The sequence below is a fragment of the Lepidochelys olivacea genome (genome assembly GCF_965140295.1).
Source record: "Lepidochelys olivacea isolate rLepOli2 genome assembly, chromosome: 9".
Classification (NCBI taxonomy): domain Eukaryota; kingdom Metazoa; phylum Chordata; order Testudines; family Cheloniidae; genus Lepidochelys; species Lepidochelys olivacea.
In genome coordinates, this window is record NC_140419.1 from 86979462 (window position 1) to 86987085 (window position 7624).

A 7624-nucleotide genomic window follows, 5' to 3' on the forward strand; every position below is an offset into this window, starting at 1 on the left:
CCCTAACTGGAAGAATCAGTTAAAGCAGCCTTTATATTTAACATCTGGAGTGCTGGATCAAATACGGACCTGGCTTACTTACACTATGTGCCATTGATTTCAATTGTTGCTATATTTATTATGAAGAGAGGAGCCTAAAGCAAACCCCCACATCCAAATACCCTTACACTTCAGAGGGAATCAGACACAGCACACAGATATGGATTTTGCTGTTGGCTCACATCTCTATAGTGTATTTGAACACCAGATCCAAACATCCTTGAACTTTGAGATGGGGGTTCAAAATCTAGACTTAGATTTTACAGCTCAGGCTCATCTCTAACTATTATTATTTTTGTTTAATTATTATTCACTTAATGTCTTTGGTGCATTAAATGTGAGTGAGGTGCAAGGTCACCTCCCTGAGGAGCTTACAGTCTGAATGAAATGGATGTATAATGAGAAATGACAACAGATCATGGGTTGGAAGAGGGCATCAAAAAACAAGGGGAAAAGGGACAAGAATTGACACATTGTTTTCCAGAAATAATAATAATAATTGAAAAATGCAAAACACTTCATTATTCCTTTTTTTCTGTCTTTTGAGTGCATTTATTTTCCATTTATTCTAAGACCTTCCAGCAGATGTACACTTGTCTATATTGAATACTCATGCACAGAGGTTAAGATTACCAGTTGGATTGTCATCTTTACATAGCAATGCAAATGAAATCAGAGTATAACATTGGCACTTGGATTATTTCTCCGTCTGCCTCATGCTCTCTCTTGATAGTTGCACTATTTGTACTCTGATTTGCCTTTCTCCTCCTCAGTATGCTCCATGGTTGCACCTAACACTTGTGACCTCTTTGACAGCTGCAAGCCTCGGATGCCAATATCTTGAATGTATTTTTTCCATCAATGTCATCTGAGTCAGTGGCTATCTTCCAGGCAGACTTCTCCACTATGCCATGTGCATTACTAGTTGTTGGGGGAAGACTTGCAGAGTTGGTGGTGGGTCACAGTGCCACTGGGCTGGTTTGCTCTTTGCAATCTCATTTATTTTAGACTCAAAACCAGCAAAGAATTTGTTTTCTAATATCTGCCTTTCTAAGGAACAGAATTCTGCTCTAATATCTAAAGTGTTTAAAGATGTTTTTAGATCATCTGCTCTGGGCAGGAACCATGTCTTCTTCTGTGTCTTGTACAGTGTCAAGTTCTGCCTTATGAAAAGTCATAGTCACACAATAGCTGTGCTCTCTTGGCTGCTACAGTTAAAGGTGTGTCAGCACATCCCTTTTTGTCTCCTATTTTCAGACCTCTGAAACTTGCTTATTCTGTGTAAGTAGTTTTTAATTTCTCATCTAAGCAGTGTTTGCACATGTGAAAATAGCACGTATTGAGCTAGATTGTCAGTTTGTGATCTACTTAGAGGAAAGGGACAGTTCTGCTTCCCAAGAGTTAGATCGGGGTGGGCAAACTTTTGGGCCTGAGGGCCACATCGGGGTTTCAAAACTGTATGGCGGGCCGGGTAGGGAAGGCTGTGCCTCCCCAAACAGCCTGGCCCCGCCCCCTATTCGCCCCCTCCCACTTCCTACCCCCTTCAAAACCCCGACCCATCCAAGCCCCCCTGCTTATCCCCTGACCTGCCGCTCCCAGGACCCCCCACCCCTAACTGCCCCCCCGGGACCCCACCCCTATCCAACCCTCCCGTTCCCTGTCTGTCCCAGCCCCTATCCACACCCCTGCCTCCTGACAGGCCCTCCCAAGTCTCCCACGCCTATCCAACCACCTACTGCTTCATGTCACCTGACTGCCCCCCCGGGACCCTCTGCTCCTTATCCAACCCCCCCACTCTCTGCCCCCTTACCGTGCCTCTCAGAGCACCAGAACTGCCCGGTTGGAGCCAGCCGCACTGCCCAGTTGGAGCCAGCCACGCCGCCAGGCTGCCTGGCAGGAGCTCGCAGCCCCGCCACCCAGAGCGCTGGCGGCAAGGTGAGCTGAGGCTATGGGGGAGGAGCCGGGGGCTAGCCTCCCCGGCTGGGAGCTCAAGGGCTGAGCAGGATGGTCCCGTGGGCCAGATGTGCCCTGCGGGCCATAGTTTGCCCACCTCTGAGTTAGATTGTGGCCCACAGAGGTTCATGAAACACAAAATCATTTGCAATAAATTATAATTGTGCCTGTAGGAATGTGCTCTGCATACCATTCCTCTCTTGAACTCTGAAGGCTGCATACAGAGTTGGCAATTGCAATTTTCACATGATGCTATCCTGTGAAGACAATTCAATTCTTCTTTTTATTTCCACAGAAAAAGCCCTCGGGTATGGAAAACTTTGTGTGAGGGGGCCAGAGAGAGATATGCACAAATTAATTGGAATCAAGCAATTTATTGAGGCAACATTGTGGAAAATGCTTTCTATTTTCTGTTGTAAGCAAAATGTTTTAGAACAAAAAAGATAACCTTCAGAGATAAGGCTGAAATGAAGCAAAACTTCTTTCACTTCCTTTTTCACATTGAGGGCTGATTTTTATCAGAACACTCAGATGCATTTGGAAATGAAATCTAAGGGCAGGAATGGACCTTCAGTGTGCTTATGTGACTCTGCACATTAACTGGCCAATTATTTTTCCTATGCTTGTCAGCTATTGCTCTCGAAGGTTAAAGCTCAGCATGGTAGATTTATTTAGACAGACTTGTGTGTTTACAATATGCAATATTTATGTATATACGTGTGTGTGAATGTCTATATATACATATATAAAATGTAGAACACTGAATTTTTTTCACGTTTTTAATATACGGAATATTAAGAGAACACTTTAATCTATATGAATTATATCTCAGATTTTCTCTTTCAGGAATTTGCATGTTGTTTGTACAGTTATATGGTCAAGTTCTGTCTGTCCTCTGAAAAATCCCATCTATAATCCCACAAAATTGTCTGAGGGATATGCACCTTCAGTCATATTGATATATGGCCAATTCTGATTAATAGGAGGCCACTTACGTTGTTATTAATGAACCAAAACCGATCTGTATGTCTGAACAAACCCCAAAACTGATCAACAGAGAAGTTATGTCATCTCACTAGTTTATAGTCTTATTAGCTGGGGAGATGAACCCACACATTCCCCCCCAGTCAAGCCATTAACATAAACCAATCAAAGATGGTACAGTATTTTGTACAGAGCAAACTGTAGGGTTGGTCAGCAGGGATTTGTATGCTGGCTTTAATGTACACCATACCCAATTTTCTTCTTTTGTACCCACGCATGCAGATCACCTAGTTTCCCTCTAACCATAACATAGGCAGATGTCAGCCACAGGGCTTGTTTGGTGTATAACAATATTCTAATCTCTTCTCTTAACACATTCTCTTTATATTTTCACCTGCCATATTTTAGCCCATGGCCTTGTTTAGTTACATTTAATTTCACCAGCAACATTCTGCTATATACTCGATCTGCATTGGGCCGATTTCACAGTGAAGAGTCAGCCTGCAGCAGGGTCCACTCGCTCCTGCCTCTGCTCAAGTCCACAAACAGCTTGGACACCTTTATGCTGGTAAAACACCCAGTGCAGTTTATTTCCAATGTTGGTTCCCACCACCCTTGTACAAGCGTGGCCAAGCCACATGTGGTTCTTTAGGGGGTCAACTGTGGCTCGCGAAGCTCAGGGCTTCACCCCGCAAAGGCAAGGGGCAGAGCCGGTACTCCCACTCCAGCTCCACAGCAGGGGTGCTGAGACTTAGGACTTCACTCTGCAGCAGGGAGAGCAGCGCTCATGGCTTCAGCCCTGCAGGGTGGGGCGCTGGGGCTTGGGGCTTCACCTTGCAGTGAGACGAGCCAGCACTTGCCCTTCAGCCTGCACCAAGGCTTGGGGCTTCACTCCTGCTGGGAGGCAAGTCGAAGCTCGGGGCTTCAGCCCTGCGCGGGTGAGCTGGTGCTCTTGGCTTCAACCCTGCGGCAGGGTGGCGAGACTGGGGCTTCAGTCTTGAAAGAGGAGGCAAGGCAGTGCTCAGGGCTTCAGCCCCACAGGAGGAGGCAAGCTGGTGCTGGGGCTTCAGCCCTACAGGTGGCACCTAGGCTCCGACTTCAGCGGTACATGCTCATTGTAACAGGAAATTGTGTCACTGTAGTGCTGTGCAGACCTTATGTGCTGTGATCTCCTTGCAAGCTGCACACTACAAGATGCCAACATTTTTATGGCTGACTTAGAACAATGCTTCCTCAGCTCTCATCCCCTGACGCCCCTACTCTACTTGTGCTACTTTGATGACATCTTCATCATCTGGACCCACGGAAGAGAAGCCCTTGAGGAATTCCACCAGGATTTCAACAATTTCCATCCCACCATCAGCCTCAGCCTGGACCAGTCCACACAAGAGATCCACTTCCTGGACACTACAGTGCTTATAAGCAATGGTCACATAAACACCACCCTATACCGGAAACCTACTGACCGCTATAGTTACCTATGTGCCCCTCCAGCTTTCATCCAGACCACACCACATGATCCATTGTCTACAGCCAAGCTCTACAGTACAACCACATTTGCTCCAACCCCTCAGACAGAGACAGACACCTACAAGATCTCTATCAAGCATTCTTACAACTACAATAGCCACCTGCTGAAGTAAAGAAACAGATTGACAGAGCCAGAAGAGTACCTAGAAGTCACCTACTACAGGAAGGGCCCAACAAAGAAAGTAACAGAACGCCACTAGCCGTCACCTTCAGCCCCCAACTAAAACCTCTCCAGTGCATCATCAAGGATCTACAACCTATCCTGAAGGACGATCCCTCACTCTAACAGATCTTGGGAGACAGGCCAGTCCTCGCTTAAAGACAGCCCCCCAACCTGAAGAAAATTCTCACCAGCAACCACACCACAAAAACACTAACCCAGGAACCTATCCTTGCAACAAAGCCCGTTGCCAATTCTGTCCACATATCTATTCAAGGGACACCATTTAGGACCTAATCACATCAGCCAGACTATCAGAGGATCGTTCACCTACACATCTACCAATATGATATATGCCATCATGTGCCAGCAATGCTCTCTGCCATGTACTTGGCCAAACCAGACAGTCTCTACGTAAAAGAATAAATGGACACAAATCAGATGTCAAGAATTATAACATTCAAAACCCATTGGAGAACACTTCAGCCTCTCTGGACACACAATTACAGACGTAAAAGTTGCAATTCTTCAACAAAAAAACTTCAAAAACGACTCCAACAAGAAACTGCAGAATTGGAATTAATTTGCAAACTGGACATCATTAAATTAGGCTTGAATAAAGACTGGGAGTGGATGAGTCATTACACAAACTAAAAACTATTTCCCCATGCTAATTTTCCCCCTACTGTTACTCACATCTTCTTGTCAACTGTTTGAAATGGTCCATCCTGAACTAAAAAAGTTTTTTTTCTCCTGCTGTTATTAGTCCACCTTAATCAATTAGTCTTGTTAGAGTTGGTATGGCAACCCCCATTTTTTCATGTTCTCTGTATGTGTGTATATATATGTGTATATATACATATACACATATACATATACATATCTTCTGTATTTTTCACTACATGCATCTGATGAAGTGGGCTTTAGCCCACGAAAGCTTATGCTCAAATAAATTTGTTTGTCTCTAAGGTTCCATAAGTACTCCTCGTTCTTCTTACTACAGGCTGTGTTTACTGTTAATAAGTTGCAGTTCAATAGTTTTAGATTTAAGTGTTAACCCTATGTTAATTTCATGGATGACAATGACATCTTCAAGTATGAAGAAGAAAACCGAAGTTTTCAGCCAGAAGGGAGGAAGATTTTGCATTCACTAATAAATGTGGCACACCCCTCTTCCTTCTCTGCAATGCGAGCAACTTGAAACGTCACTACAAAATGAATCACAATAACTTTTCCTCTAAATACCCTCCTGGATTAGAATTAAGGAAAAACAAGCCAGCCATATTGAAATTACAACTGAACACTTTTGTCATTCAGTAAGGAAGCTGACACAATGACTGAAGCTAGTTTTGTTATGGCATGAAATATCACTTGTGCAAAACATCCATTTTGTGATGGAGAATTTGGTAAGAAGAATATTGCAGAAGTGGTTGCAATTTTAGAGCCAAGTAACACAAAACTTCAATGACTAATACAGCTAATTCCAGTTTTGTGCCACACTGTGGAGAGGCGGATCTCCTAGATCAGTGCTGATGTTGCATGCAAGATGTATAATGATCTAAAGAATTCTCTAGCATTCAGCCTAATTGTCAACGAATCCACAGGTATTCAAGATAAACCACAACTAGCGATATTTGTTTGCTATGTTTCTGTGGATGTAATTGTGAAAGAAGAAATGTTGGACATGGTGCTAACAGAAACAACCCACAGTGTTGACATAAAGAACGTTCTTGACAAAGCATTGACAAATACCAATGTACTGCTGGATAAACTTGTCAGTGTTTCAATGGATGGAGCACCTGCAATGGTGGGGGAAAAGGTAGGCCTTATGAGACTTTTGAAAGCGATCCCAAATTTCCAGGGTTTCTCCTGGTTCATTGCATCATCCATCGTGAACATCTCACAGTCAGACTTCAGATACTCATGAAAACAGTCCTGGAAATTGTCAATTTCATCCACTCAAATGAGAAGACTCATCGACAGTTCAAAAATGCCCTTGAAGAGCTGGAACTTGAAGACAAACCAATGACGTCTCTTTCTATGATATTGTGAGGTAGTTATCAACCAGCAATGTCTTAAATAGGTTTTTGGAACTGTTGGAGCCTATCAATGCTTTCTTTGAGGAAAAGAAAAAGTCATATCCACAACTGAAAGATGAGCAATGGATGCAGGTTTTGATGGTTTTCACTGATATTATGCAGCATCTGTAAACTCTCAACTTGGCACTCCAAGAGAAGGATAAGATTATTTCTAACCTTACCCAGACAGTCTTCAGCTTCCAGAACAAGTTAAAACTTCTGCAAAGAGACACAGCATTGAGAGACTTCAACCAATTTCACCATCTGAAGAGTAGGGTAAACATATTCCCTGAAATCAAAGTAGAAGATCACATACTCAAGAAATACATCGGTAAATTATAAGGACTGCTTCATGACTTTCAGACCAGGTTTGAAAACTTGCAGAAGCTGAGATCCTGCTTCGCCTTTCTTGTAAACCAATTCATGACTGATGTGATCAATGATGACTGTCTAATTCCCAAAACCCTGGTGACAGAAACAGCTACTGTAGAAATAAAGACACTCTTTCCCCTGAGCATTATGGTCCATAAAAAAATCACATTTCATGCACCGTTGTCATTGGATAATATATGATGTCCTTTGCTAATCCCTTCAGCAGTATGGTGCTAGACAGTTAATGCTCACTATCATGTGTTATATGTCGACTCATAAAATTTGAAAAAAAGTTATTTTCAGTGCAGTTTCTAGGTGTCCATGGCACGAAACCAAAACAATTTATCTAAAGTTTCAGCACTGAGACCAGGGATGGAATCTGCATAGATACTGAACTATCTTTTCGCTCAAAGAGCTGGTTGCTCCAATTTGGGGTAGAGGCTATGTGAGGGAGATTGCATTGATGCTGCTCAGAATGCCCCTCTTCTGTGTGTAAATAGGTGTTGGT